Source organism: Denticeps clupeoides, chromosome 13, assembly GCF_900700375.1.
Source record: "Denticeps clupeoides chromosome 13, fDenClu1.1, whole genome shotgun sequence".
Taxonomy (NCBI): Eukaryota; Metazoa; Chordata; class Actinopteri; order Clupeiformes; family Denticipitidae; genus Denticeps; species Denticeps clupeoides.
In genome coordinates, this window is record NC_041719.1 from 17,893,110 (window position 1) to 17,905,978 (window position 12,869).

Consider the following 12,869-nt stretch of genomic DNA (forward strand, 5'->3'; position numbering starts at 1 on the left):
TGCGAACGTGTCCAGCCGAGTGGGCGTGGATGAACCGCGTCCGTAAGCCTTTTGTTGGGTGACTGCCGTTAAAGAAGGAGCTGCCAGTCGTCCTCCGCGTGGGTCACTGTTTGAGTGGCCCGTCCATTTGATGCTCACGTGCTAAATAATAAATGCAGCCCCTCGAGTGGCTGCGAATTAATTTCTGCAGGAGGAAAACAGGCCGAGACGTGTTAATTAGAGCGACGAACGAGCTCGAACGAGCTCCGTGTTCAGAGAAGGTTTCACAGCTTTTTGTTGTTTCCCTGTTTTTCCTTTTTGTGAAGGTGCTGGGAGGAGAACTAATTCTACCTCGGAGTTTGGATCGGGATCGGGTTGGGGAGCCTGCGTTTTGGTGTAGGACGAGTAAATTGGCGGAGATGAGTTAATGAGGTGCATCCTCCTCTGTTTGGCCGTCCATGGACAGGCCTGCCTCTCCTGCTAATGATGATGTGCGGCACAGGTAGCTGTCAACACACTGTGATGAATTAGAAAGTCTGGTCGGAGGAGCTGTGCCTCTCGCACTGCCGCCATTGGTGGTATAGTGGTGAGCATAGCTGCTTCCCAAGCAGTTCACCCGGGTTCGATTCCCGGTCAACGCAATCGACCATTTACAACAACACGCAAACTGGTGGCAGTGGTGGCCTAGCGGTTCAGGAAGCGGCCCCGTAATCAGAAGGTTGCCGGTTCGAATCCCGATCCGCCAAGGTGCCACTGAGCAAAGCACCGTCCCCACACACTGCTCCCCGGGCACCTGTCATGGCCGCCCACTGCTCACCTAGGGTGATGGTTAAATGCAGAGGACAAATTTCACTGTGTACACCGTGTGCTGTGCTGCTGTGTATCACATGTGACAATCAATTCACTCATCACTCACGCCATTCACGCCCTTCCTCTGACTCAGAATTTGAAAGCTGTGGTGTGTGGTTATCTGGTGCCGGGCCTGTGGTGTGTGGTTATCTGGTGCCGGGCCCGGGACCTCTGCACAGACGCAGCCCTGATTTGATGAGGTGTGGAGGTTCCAGGAGCAAGTTGGGCGGACGGTTGCTGCTTTTACCGCGGTGGAGGAGCCCGGCTGGGCGCAGGCCGCCACTCGGCAACGTGCAGAGGGGAACATAAGGACGCAGACAAAACAAAAGGGAAATGCTCGACTGAAGCTTGTACGGCTAATTGAATCCCGGTTAACGATAATTCCGAATCTGTCGGATGGTTTCGGAGGGAGAGGCTGCGTGAAACGAAAACGTGCACGACCGCGAGTGAGACGTCGGCGAAGAAGACAGCTACTGTAGTACCGGCAGAGCGCCGCGGCGCTCGGAACACGCTCCCTGGGCCTCGTCACCGTCCCTGTCACATCTGTCATTGGCCTGCCCCCGACAGACAACGGAGGGAGGCTTCCCACGTCACCGCGAGGGCCACGTCCTGGGAGAGACAGGTGCCGCACCCCCGCCCTCCCCTCGCCGTCCGGCAGATGCCTGCCGCGACGTCTCCGCGCCGTTTTGAGGTTTACGTTTTTGGAAAAGAGAGGTCACCGCCGCCGTCAATCTGCGGCCCGCTTGTCAGGATGACGCGCTGCCACCGCATCATTGTGGGGTGGAAGGTTCCTCCTCCTGCCTCGCTTCTCGTTTTCTCCGGCTTTCCGCGTCCCCACCACGTCAGGGCCCCAGGAGCCGTGAGATACAAAAAGAAGAGTTTTGGTGTTGGAGGTTCGTGTAAAATTGATTTAAATCAGCAATCGCAACCAGTCGCATGCAAAACAAGAAAAAAAAAACCCGCAGTTTTGGGTTTTCACTTTCACGCCATTTTACCTGCCAACCCCGTGACACCTTTTTACCGAGAGGTGACATGAAATAGCAGGAGCCAAATGACTAATGCAGACCCCTGTCACGCGCCCACGTCTCCCGGCCATTTCCATTCCGCGCCCGCCGTGTTATTCTTGCGGGCGCGGGAATTGATCGGCGGCGAAGTCAGACACAGATTGCTGTATATTTAATGTCTTTCACCCACCACATTAATAGCCGCTTTCCAGCGGAGGAGGCTGCGGCATTAATAATTTAATCGTGGATCCCAGCGTCCGAATCGTGCCGGAGTGCACGCCACTCGGCTTGTAGTGTGTGTGTGTGTGTGTGTGTGTGTGTGTGAGGCGGCGGCGGCTGCTCTTTAGGGGTATAGACAGGGTTGGAGGTCTCGGGCCGGGACGGCTCGGTCCCTTTTTGCCGGCGCTGTCAGCGCTGACAGTCCTCATGTTTATTTCATCCCGCGTCTGAGCTGTCTGCTTTCCCCACCCTCCCATGTCATTAACGCGCAGAGCCAGGACCCTGCAGTGGCGCCGCTAATGAATTCCACTGCGGCGCCGCACTCCCCACCTCGTTACCCCAGCTCAAGGTGTCAAATTAAAACGGCTCGGGAGAGACGGCGAAGGGGCTGCGGTCTGCTCCCCCCCGGAAGCTGGCCGAGGGTTCGCCGGGGTCTGTGTTTGTGCGCATTTCATGGTCCGCAGTGTGAACAGGAGCATCCACGCTGGAGCCGGCACGAGTCCAAAATGTCTCCCATCTGACACGTCTTTCAGCCCAATTTTCTATTGTCCCTGTGTTTAATACACTGATATTATAGTTCTTACTTAACATTGAAGAAATTCATTTATTTTGGGGGTGAAATCATTCTCATAATGGATGCATCGCGATGCAGATGTGGAGGATTCCGCATGAATGCAGCGCAGAACATAATCAATAACCGTTACTGCCAGATCTGAGTACCTCTTGTCCCTGAGCACACACGGATGTACGAAATAAAGGCCAGCCGCGTTTTTGCTGCGTTTTGTAGCTGTGCTTTGTAGCAGCGTTCGATTTGCCGTTCCACGTTCTCCCGGATTTTGGCAGAAATTGATGCATTCAGCTTTACTTGAACATGCGAGTTTACATTTACAGCATTTATCCAGAGCGACTTACAATCAGTAGTTACAGGGACAGTCCCCCCCTGGAGCAACTTAGGGCTAAGTGTCTTGCTAAGGGACACGATGGCAGTAAGTGGGATTTGAACCTGGGTCTTCTGGTTCATAGGCGAGTGTGTGTGGCGCCTCTAGTGTTCACACCTCCAGTGACATAAAAAATATTTTAAGTTTAAGAAGTGTAGTGAAAGAGAAGGATGAGCAGATCTCATTTGCTGGGTCCCTCAGGTACATCAGGGGTCATAGTTCAGTTGTAAATTAATGTAATCCTGCCCCGGGATCCCGGAAGTGCCAACGTCATTCCCCCAGAACCGGTTCTAGATCGGTGAATTTTTGCCTTGGTAATGAAATGGGGTTCCACAACGTTGGATTGTTCGTCTGACTTCTCTTGATGACTCCTTCACCGCGCTAATTGCGGTTTTGAGGTGATTTAGTCGTCAGGAAGAGGAGTGTAACGAGGGTGGACGCGTTATTGAGTTGTGACGTCCTGGTGTCATCGCTGCGATAGTCGGGGGGGGGGGGGGTTTGGGGGGGTATTGCAGGCGCCGTCGGCTCCGCGTGATGCTAGCACTTCTGCTAGCACTTCTGCTATCAGGCTAACGCTTGTTATCTTTGAGAGAGTGAAGCCTTTATTGGGGCTCGCGGCGTGTGGGGGAGTGGGGAATTATGGGTAGCTTTGAGCGAGGCCGACTCGTTTCCAGCGGCCGTGCGGGTAGATATTGTTATAAGCTCGGCCAGCACTCATTATAAACGAGCTCAGCGCTGCGCTGCGCTGCTTGCGCTGATCCCTGAAGGCCGATGGTGGTCACGCTCGGATTTCAGAAATGGCCGCCGTGTGTCTTTCTCCTCCCTGCAACAGTTTTCGCAGATGGGAAATGGTGTCAATCAATTCATCACCGCGGCCGCGCTCCTGAGGGAGCCGATTGGTCGGCGGGGTTTGGCGCTGATAAGGGAGGCGTAGGTCCGGAGATGAGGAGCTGGACCACCTTGTTATCCGTCCACCACTTCCTGGTGATGGATGAGCGTCTAGCTCCGTGACCCCCCCCGGCAGCCGGAGCGGCGTTCTGCCGAAAGCTCCTCCGGTTCCCGGGATCCTCTCCGGCACCCAGCTGGCATGGGCGACGGCGGCCAGCCGGTTTCCGGGCGCCCGGGGACCGGCCCTGCCGTGAATCACCTTGACATTTTCTGCCCACGGCTTGTTAGTCTAAAAGAATGCGCTACCTTAATTAACGATATGTAAATATCCTTGAATGGGCCGCATTTGCATATTAAGTGAGATTTGCAGAATTGGCACCATAATATATTTTAATTAAGGATTAATTGAAAAATAATGGGGATTTCATTTCGCCTGGCAGACCGGGTGCGGCTTCGGAGGCTGGCGTCTGCTGCGCGCTCATCAGTGGAATATTGAGCATGACGTTCTCCGCACAGCGGAGCTAGGCGCTTCCTCAAGGTCCCCCCCCCACCCCAAAAAAAAACAAAGGGCCCCCATCTCCCCCCGCCCAGTAGGAGGGCCAAAAAACGCCGCTCGTAGTTGGGGGAAGGCGGTGTGGGCTGGCGCGGCGTAATTAAATTCTTCTTCTCCTCTTTCCGCTCCCTCCCTTTGCATGGCTCTCCCCCTCGCTCGCCCGGCGAGGCAGTGGAGTGGCTCTGAGACACGGAACACTAGTTGTGCTGGCAATTATGTTAATGGGATGCTATTAGGCCATGATTCTGTATGAGCGATCGGGGAGAGGAAGAGCCCCGGCGGCGGAGAACGATAACGGAGCGTGCGCCTCGTTGATACGGCTCCAGCAGCATCATTTGCATAATGAAGCCTCCCTGCTAACGAGGGGTGTGGCCACAGCGCCCGCCTAGCATAGTGGCGCGCAAAAGGGATCAAACAGAGCCCGAGCGGAGTAAACACCCGGGTCTGGCCGAATGGTGGGGCTTCTCGCGGGGACGCAGGTGGACCCGGAGGCCGGGTGAAGCTGACCCCAAGCCTCCATGTTTCATTGTGCTTACAGGCCAAGGCCGTGTGACGATATGACACGATTCATTATTCATTTGGCGGAGCCGTGCGCCGGCTTTATTTATGCATCCCCTGTCTCTCTCTCTCTCTCGCTTGCTTGCTTCTCTTCCTCGTTCTCTCTCTCTCTTGCTTCTACCTCTATCAAGCCTCTATCGCTTTCTCTTCCTTCCAGCCCTCGCAGACTTGATGAATTATTCGTGTTTGTTTGCATATTTGTGTGTGTGTGTCTTCTCAGCGGAGTCCTGTCCTTTTCAGATTCAGCGTATGGATAAGATCAGCTCTGCCTCAGGTCCCAGGGGGAGACATTAAACACCCAGAATGCCCCATCAGACTGCACCCCTCCCCCTCTCTCCTTTCTATCCCTCCATCGCTCTCTCTCTCCATCTCTCTGAACCTTTTTATTCCCCCTTAATGAGAATTCCTCCTAATTATTTCAGTGGCTGGAGTGTGGGGACAGAGCTGGGCTGGATTCTGGCTCGGGGACGTGACTGCCGTGCTGATGAAGGCGGTGGATCAATAATTTAAACCCCGGCCGCGGCGATACGTCGGAGGCCGAAATGACGCCTAAAAGACGACGACGGCAGCAGCAGATCCAATAGGCTGCGGGTTCCCGGGGAAGATGACCCCAGTCCAGCCCGGGTCTGTTGTCTGCTGCCGCTGTCCCTGTACGGGCTCAGCTTTTACTATTCGGTTTTTTGGTTTGTGTCCTCCAGGTCATTTTATTTCAGACGGTGCATCCTCGCCTCTGGAGAGCCGTTGTCCATGCATCTTTTAAAGGCCCTGCTCTTCAGGCAGGTCCCCCGCACAAACCCCGCAGCCCCTCGCTCAATTATTAAACGCGCCGCTCCGACATTCACTTCTACCCTTTCTCCGCTCACCAACGAGGGCCGACGACCGCATCAGTCTTCCGCCGTTCTCTCTCCCCCCCACCGGGGGCTGCTCTGTGGGCTCGTTCCAATCTTCCAGCACTGCAAGTTTCGGCGCAGTGCATCGGCGGTGAGCTTGTATGCAAACAATTAGACTCGGGGCATTTTTGCATGATGTAGTGTTTGATTGATGCGTGCGCTCCCTGGCCTGCGTCCTAATCAGAAACGAATGGTGCCGATCGCGGCGCCGCTTATTGACTCCGCTTTCGCGAGCAGCCGGAATCGCAAGCGGTGCATTGCCGAGGCGACTCGACCCTGCGTGGTGGCGCCGATTGCACAGTAAATGGTGAACGTGGTGGCATGCGGTACGAACACGGGTCCGATTCGCTCCTGGGATTCACGCTGCTGCCTGAACGGTTGAAAAATCCGGTCGCTCTGCCACTGACTTGTGGTCGCGGCGGTTCTGATTTACCGTGACACACCTAAGTGTTTAAATGTCGGATTAATACGAATGTTCCCTCTCTCGCCGCTGTCGATTGCAGAAGGCTCCTGGATGTAAAAAAAAAAGCTTATTTTTGCTGTAGCGGAACGCACGGGACACTTGTTTACCGCGCCGAAATAGAGTTATTCCCATGCGAGACCTTGGCGTGTCTGACAGGAGATGCGATCGGCGTGGTGAACTGCCTGAAAGACATCAGCCTTCACTTGGCTGCGGTAATTCAGCGCAGGCCCGCTTCCAGAGAAGGGCTTCTCGTCTGAGGGAATTTGGGGAGGGTTCGTCTTTGATTTGCGCTCTTTCTGCGTGCCGTCTTCAGAACTTCGTAATTGTTTTGATGGTTTTGTTGCCTTTTGCCTTTGATTGAGTGCCTCCCAGAAGTCTCGTTTCATGTGCGTGGAAGCTAGAACGGAATTGTTTTGAAAAATTCTGCAGAATATGAGCTGTTATGTTAACATAATGAAGGTTTGAGAGTTGCCTGTAAAATAATGACGGCAGAGAAACATTCACCCTTGAATATTAATGCCACCAAGAAAAGGTTTTCCTTTAAAAGCATCATCAGTTTACGCGAACGCTTTAGACAGCCGTATAGCAGACATAAATACATAAATTCATGCAGGTATAGTTTTAATGGTTTGTGGGCATTATGCCTTTTTTTTTTTGCTGTCTCTGGGTCAAGGCACCGGCTTTGTGAAATATTTCCTGTATTTGTGGCAGAGGGTAAAATGTGATGTGTGTGTGTGTGTGTGTGGGTGCTCCTGCGGGAGAGGTGAGCTCCACGCGTAAGAAATGAACGGGGTAATGCGCTGGGAGGTAATGGGTTTATGCAATGCGCTGGAACAGGGAAGCTCATTAAGACAGCCGGAGACTGAGACCCTCTCTGTAGCCGCCACTTCCTTTGTCATGTGTGATGTCTGGTGGGAGGGGACTGGGCACCAGGGACCGGGATTCTCAGCTGCTTGTGGCTCGGGAGCCGAAGCCAAACACCAAAAGAGCGCACTGATTTGGGACCACGGGCACAGAGCCCATCAATACTCTCATGCTTACTGGATATAAAGGGCCGCTGTGGAACGGTGTTCGAGGATATTGCAGTCTACACTGAATTCATAATGCAAATACTTTCCTAATACAATGCCAGGCATTGTGGGGTATTGTGTCTTTTAAAAGCTCTTTTGATTTGCTTAGCCAGAGGAAAGGTCACCACACGTGCCAGTGTGTCTAATTAACATACTGTATGCATCGCCAAGAATTTGGGTCTTCAGGCTTCGGATGTGTGTGTGTGTGTGTGTGTGTGTGTGTGTGTGTGCGTGCACGCCTTTGAGGGTTCTGCACTCTGAGGTTTATGGATAGGAATTTCTTGATGGCTGCCCCTGAATATCGTTCAGTGCCTTTGGTGGCTATATGAGTGAAGGTCATGTATGAATTATGCAGGCATCACTGCAGTCCAGTACACAAACACTCATGAGCCAAATCTGCTTCATGGTTCACTGCCGATCAGAGAAGGACCTCGGTTTTACTAAAACGGGACCTCCATGTTGAAGCACATCCAATAAAAAAAACCAGGAATTCTACTTGGACAAATCCAGAGCTGCATGGCTGTGTGTGTGTGTGTGTGTGTGTGTGTGTGTTGCTATTCCAAGAGCTGGCGGGCGGTGCAGGGTTCCTGGGCTGTGTGTGCAGTCTGAGTTTCCGGTCTATTTCCAGCGCGGTGCTCATGCTAGGTGACTGGGGGACTGTGTGTCATTAAAGGCCTGTCCTCTGCCTCCGCCCGAGTGTGAAATGCAGCGCTGTGGAAATGCTGGTCTGCTTGTGTCGTAGGACTGGCTCCCTGCAACACTCTCAAATCCTGGAAATGATCCTGATGGAGCACGTCTATTAAATGGAATAAATTCATGATCATAAATGAATATTTTAAAACTGCAAATTGCATCTTAGCTCCACCTCTTATTTGCAGACCACAGGCTTTCTGATGCGTACAGGCCAGTGTGTGTTAAAGGAATAATTGCTTTTTTATTAAGCAATTAAGGCTTGGTTTGAGCGCAGGCCTTACGGCCGTATTCATGCAGCGAGACATTACTGCTCATTATTTTGGGAACGCAGCAGATGATTTTTCATCAGCACCGCGCACCACGTGCATGGATTCTGTCAGTGATGCAGGGGTGACAGGCTCCAGCCAGACTGCTGTTTTCGGAGTGGCCTTTTGGGACTTATAATTATAGCCATAAAGCTGCTCAATTATCCTCTGGTTGACTGTTTTGGAGGCTTTTTTATAGATGATCCAGAGATATAAAACTTTATTGGGTAAGTGGAAAGGGGACACTGTGTTACGTGGTGTCTGCGTTACGAGTCCTTAGTGACATTTTAAACTTTATTGAACAAGATTTTCAAATCTCGAGCAAGTATATAAAATACAGAATTTATTAGCTATTTTTGTCGAGCTGTTGAGAACTCGTAGATGTGTTTTGCATCACTTCAGATGTCATGAAATACATCAGGATCCGTGCCCTATTTAAAGGACACTTTACATCATACGGCAAACAATGTCTTGTGATTTACACATGTGCATAAATTATACTAAATAAATTTGGCATAAATATACAAATGTACTTTATTTTCATTTTTGTGTAAATTTAGTCAAAGAAGGCCAACAAACATTTAGGCCTCCAAGGCTGTGGTGTGAAGATTGTTGGCAGTAGTGCTTTTCCAAAATAACTGCTGAATGGGAATGCTATGGTTCCTCAGTGTTCATTTTACTACTACCAGTTAGTTTCTGTTAGTAACACACACTGTTTTTGTGTTTTTTTTCCATTATGAGCATTTTTTTTTATCTTTCTGAAGGTGACGATGGTGCTGGTGGTAAGGGAGAAGCTCCCAATCGTACCCATTCTTCCTTTTATTCCCTCCCACCTCTCCTGTCCCTGCTCCTCGCTCCTTGTTAAGCTGGTGGTGTGTTGCTCAGTAGGTGTGTGTGTGTGTGTGTGTGAGATGTTGCACGCGCACATCTCCAGCCACGAGAGCGGAATTTAAAAGCAGCCGAGCAGGCAGCCTCTGCAGGGACGGCGAAGCCAGGAAGTCAATAAGGCCTGAATCTTTTATGAAGGCAGAGACATCCAGATCACAGCTGGGCTGACAGCGCGAGCGGCCCTGCTGGTTATATAAGGAGACGGACCAGGGGGCGGCACGGGGGAGAGGGGTGGTCCGAGGAACGTTCATTAACTTCCGCCGCTCTTCTTATGTGTATTGTTAGCATCGTGCGGCTGCTACAGCCACAGCTCTGGCCAGCGTGCTGCGAACAAACTGCTGGATAAGAAATTGATCTTTTATTCATGACTCAGTGCTACGTTTTATCGGCCGTATCTATACAGTCATACGATTTGAATACCATGAATATATCATATCACGCCACTCTCACTCCCGGCAAGGCATTCTGATTGGATCGGAGCAATCCAAGGACTAGGACAACATCCGCTTAAATATCATTCCGCCTTATTACATAGTTCGTTATTGTAATGTGACATGACAAGCTGCTGCCTAAATGATGTTGCTTAGCAACACTAACAGCTGGTCCATCAATTGTACTATTTCAATGTGGAAACCTCACCTACTTAAATTATAACAGCTAAATTGCATAATCACAATAGTAGTTTGCACTGTCCTTGGGATACCTTGTGTTATCGACATACTGCAAAGCGTTATTTGTAATAATTTATCACAGTTTATGCAACCTGGTCCTGGCACAGAATGGTCGCGATTTCGGTAGTTGACAATAAACCAATTGTGTCGTACTCCGGTAAATGGTTGCCTGTCGTGATAAGTATTGTATACTCATTTTTAAGGGTGCATTGGAGAGGAAAGTCAGTATTCCTCTATACTGTGTTACTTTAGATTTGTATCCTGCACTTCAGAGGCAGCTCCTCACGTTGTGACTGGTCCTCACCTCTACTCGGTCGTCCTCAGGTTCAGCAGAGTGTGTTTTTGTCCCTTCCGTGCCATTAATCTTGGCCAGACGCTATTTTTTACAGGATACTATTGAAGTCCGGAGTCTTCGGCGGCCCATGAATCTAGCGCAGGAGAGCTGCGGTCACCTCCCACGCGGTCAAAGGCATCTCCGATCAAGGATTTCGAAAGTCAAAACTCCCATGTTCCCCTGCAGAGATAAACAAACACCGGCGGTTGTGAGGCGGCGGGGATGAAAGGCGTTCGCCGCCTTTTCTTTTTTTATTATTTTAGTCACAAAATATTGATGCGGCTCAGTCTGTCGGCGGCGTCATGTGCTCCCGCGAAATGGCTGAAGCTCTCGGTTCTGAGGCCTGTGCCATTCATGTGTACGTTGAGGTGTATTTGTGGCAGACTGCGCTCGGTGACACGCCGGTCCCCGCTCGGAATCGGGGAATTGTTTTTGTGCCTGTTTTTGTTTACCGCGCCAGCGCCGAGTCTGGATGTTTGGTGGTTGTTATTGATTAGCAGGGCCGCGCACGTCGTCGGATCGCAGCTCGGCGCATACGAGACGCGAGCGCATCTGGCAGCTGCATCTTCTCTCCCGCCGTTGACAGTCCTCCCTCCCTCCCTCTCTCTCTCTCTCTCTCTCTCCCCCTCCCGCTCTCTCTCTTCGTTTAATTCACTTTAGGCGCGGTGGCAGGGCTGTGCATTCATTTAATCTGCATACACAACCGAGCACAACAGACAAACAAAGGAGAAGAGAGCCGATTCAGATTTGCATCCCACAAAAACAGGCGAATGAAAGCGCGAGGAAAGAAAGGAGCGGCACGCCGGCAGGTATTCTCCTGGCCTGGACCTCTGTGGTCGTCCCTCCTCTCTTCACACACACACGTATACATGTGGGGGGCGGGGGAAGCTAGATTTTTTTTTTTTTTTTACCCTCCCTTCTTCTCCCTTGTTTGGAGGAGGCGGGGAGGTGTTGTGCCGGCACTCGGCGGCACTGAAGCGAGGTGTCCATCAGAGGCTATCTGTGCGCTGTGTGGCCCATATGTTTGGGCGCTGATAGAGAGCGGATTACTCTGTTTGGGGGGCAGATAACAGGCTGTTTATAACCTTGGCAGAGTGTGGGCCCTAATCTGGCAGCGGCATATCCACCCCCCCCCACCCCTCGCCGCTCCCCGATAAAGGCCTGTTACCGGCTTTATCAAACAGCCAGATAGAACAGCAGCCGGCTCTGTCTGGCACACACACACACACACACACACACACACTCTCATTCTTTTTCTGCACACTCACACAGGCACACACAAGGTACACACGTACCCTTTTCCAAGGTACACACACACACACACACACACACACACACGCTACTCTGCAGCTTTATTTTTAGCAGCCAGCTCCCCTCCTCCCCGTCCCCGGAAAGAGCGATCAATTTCTACATCTGCCTTCCCAGGCAACGTGGGGATGATGCGACAAATTAAAAGCAGCTGACCCCCCCCCTCGCTGTAGCGTGCAGGGGGGGGGGCTCATTTTTCGGCCGGGCCGCTTATTAGGTGCGGAGATGCGGCGGGAATTAATGAAACATTAAGGGTACGGCGCCGTTGCCGCTGTCAGCATGAGATATTGCTTAATAATTTATTATCATCAGTAAGGGGTCTGTTTTTCTGCCGGACGAGTTTAGGAAGCGTACGTGCCGGATGATTGATCGGGTTAAATAAGGAAAGACGGAGCCGCTTTAACCGGGGTTATTCCAAATTCCGAAATAACCAACAGGGCCTCCAGTCGCAGGCCTTTTCCAAAGAGCTGCAGAAACGTAATGTCAGTGGATGCCCTTTCTGTTCAGCGCACTCTGCAGTGCTGAGCATTGTGGGAGGGGAAAACGCACCCTCTTCTCCGCCGCCTGTGACGGCTCTGTCGCGGCACAATTATAAAGCGCTCTTTTCAGAGGGAAAGGCAAAATTGTCATCTTGGCTACAAATTGCCTGTACTTTTCCGGACCCTTAAAGAAGATCTTTCATCGGCTTCCTCTCTCTCTCTCTCTCTGTCTCTCTGTCTCTGTCTCTCGGCCGCTTTCGGAAAATTGCTCCCCGGCAATCAACAGCGCTCGGCGCATTCAGAGATAAATGCAGGCAGCCGTGAGCATTAGCATGTGATTATTGAGGCGACCGGCGCGCTCGGAGCGGTTGGATCAGAGGCTCACCCGCGGCAGGTTTCGCTTGCGGCAGGCCGCTTTCGGCGCGCTGCGGTGCATTGGCGACGTGGCCTTTGACAGTTGTCCTGGTTACGCGTTGTTCGTAAGGCAAACAACTTCATTTTCAAACAAATGAACGAATTACCGGCCCGGCAGCGAACCTCGTTTTAAATTGGGGTGCCGCAGCTCCCCGTGATGAGGCAGACAAGCTTCGGTGGAGGGAAGGTGGGATCTCGGTGGATTCTCTGGAGGTGTGCAGCATCTAGGTCAGGGTAGTTGTATAATCCAGCCAGCGTCTCCACGCGAGTGTGAAGGGGACCCTTGGAGATAGAGGCAGACAGATGCTCTAAAGTTAGACTTTTTGGGCTGTTGTTGTTGGGCGGTACGGCAATGTTTCATCATCC

At 51.8% G+C, this 12,869-nt stretch overlaps 1 protein-coding gene across 3 annotated transcripts in view; it reads left to right on the forward strand.

Annotated features, from left to right (window-relative positions):
* pbx1b (pre-B-cell leukemia homeobox 1b) overlaps positions 1 to 12,869 on the forward strand; it is a 52,056-nt gene that overhangs the window by 14,648 nt on the left and 24,539 nt on the right. The gene's annotated exons all lie outside the window — the stretch shown is intronic.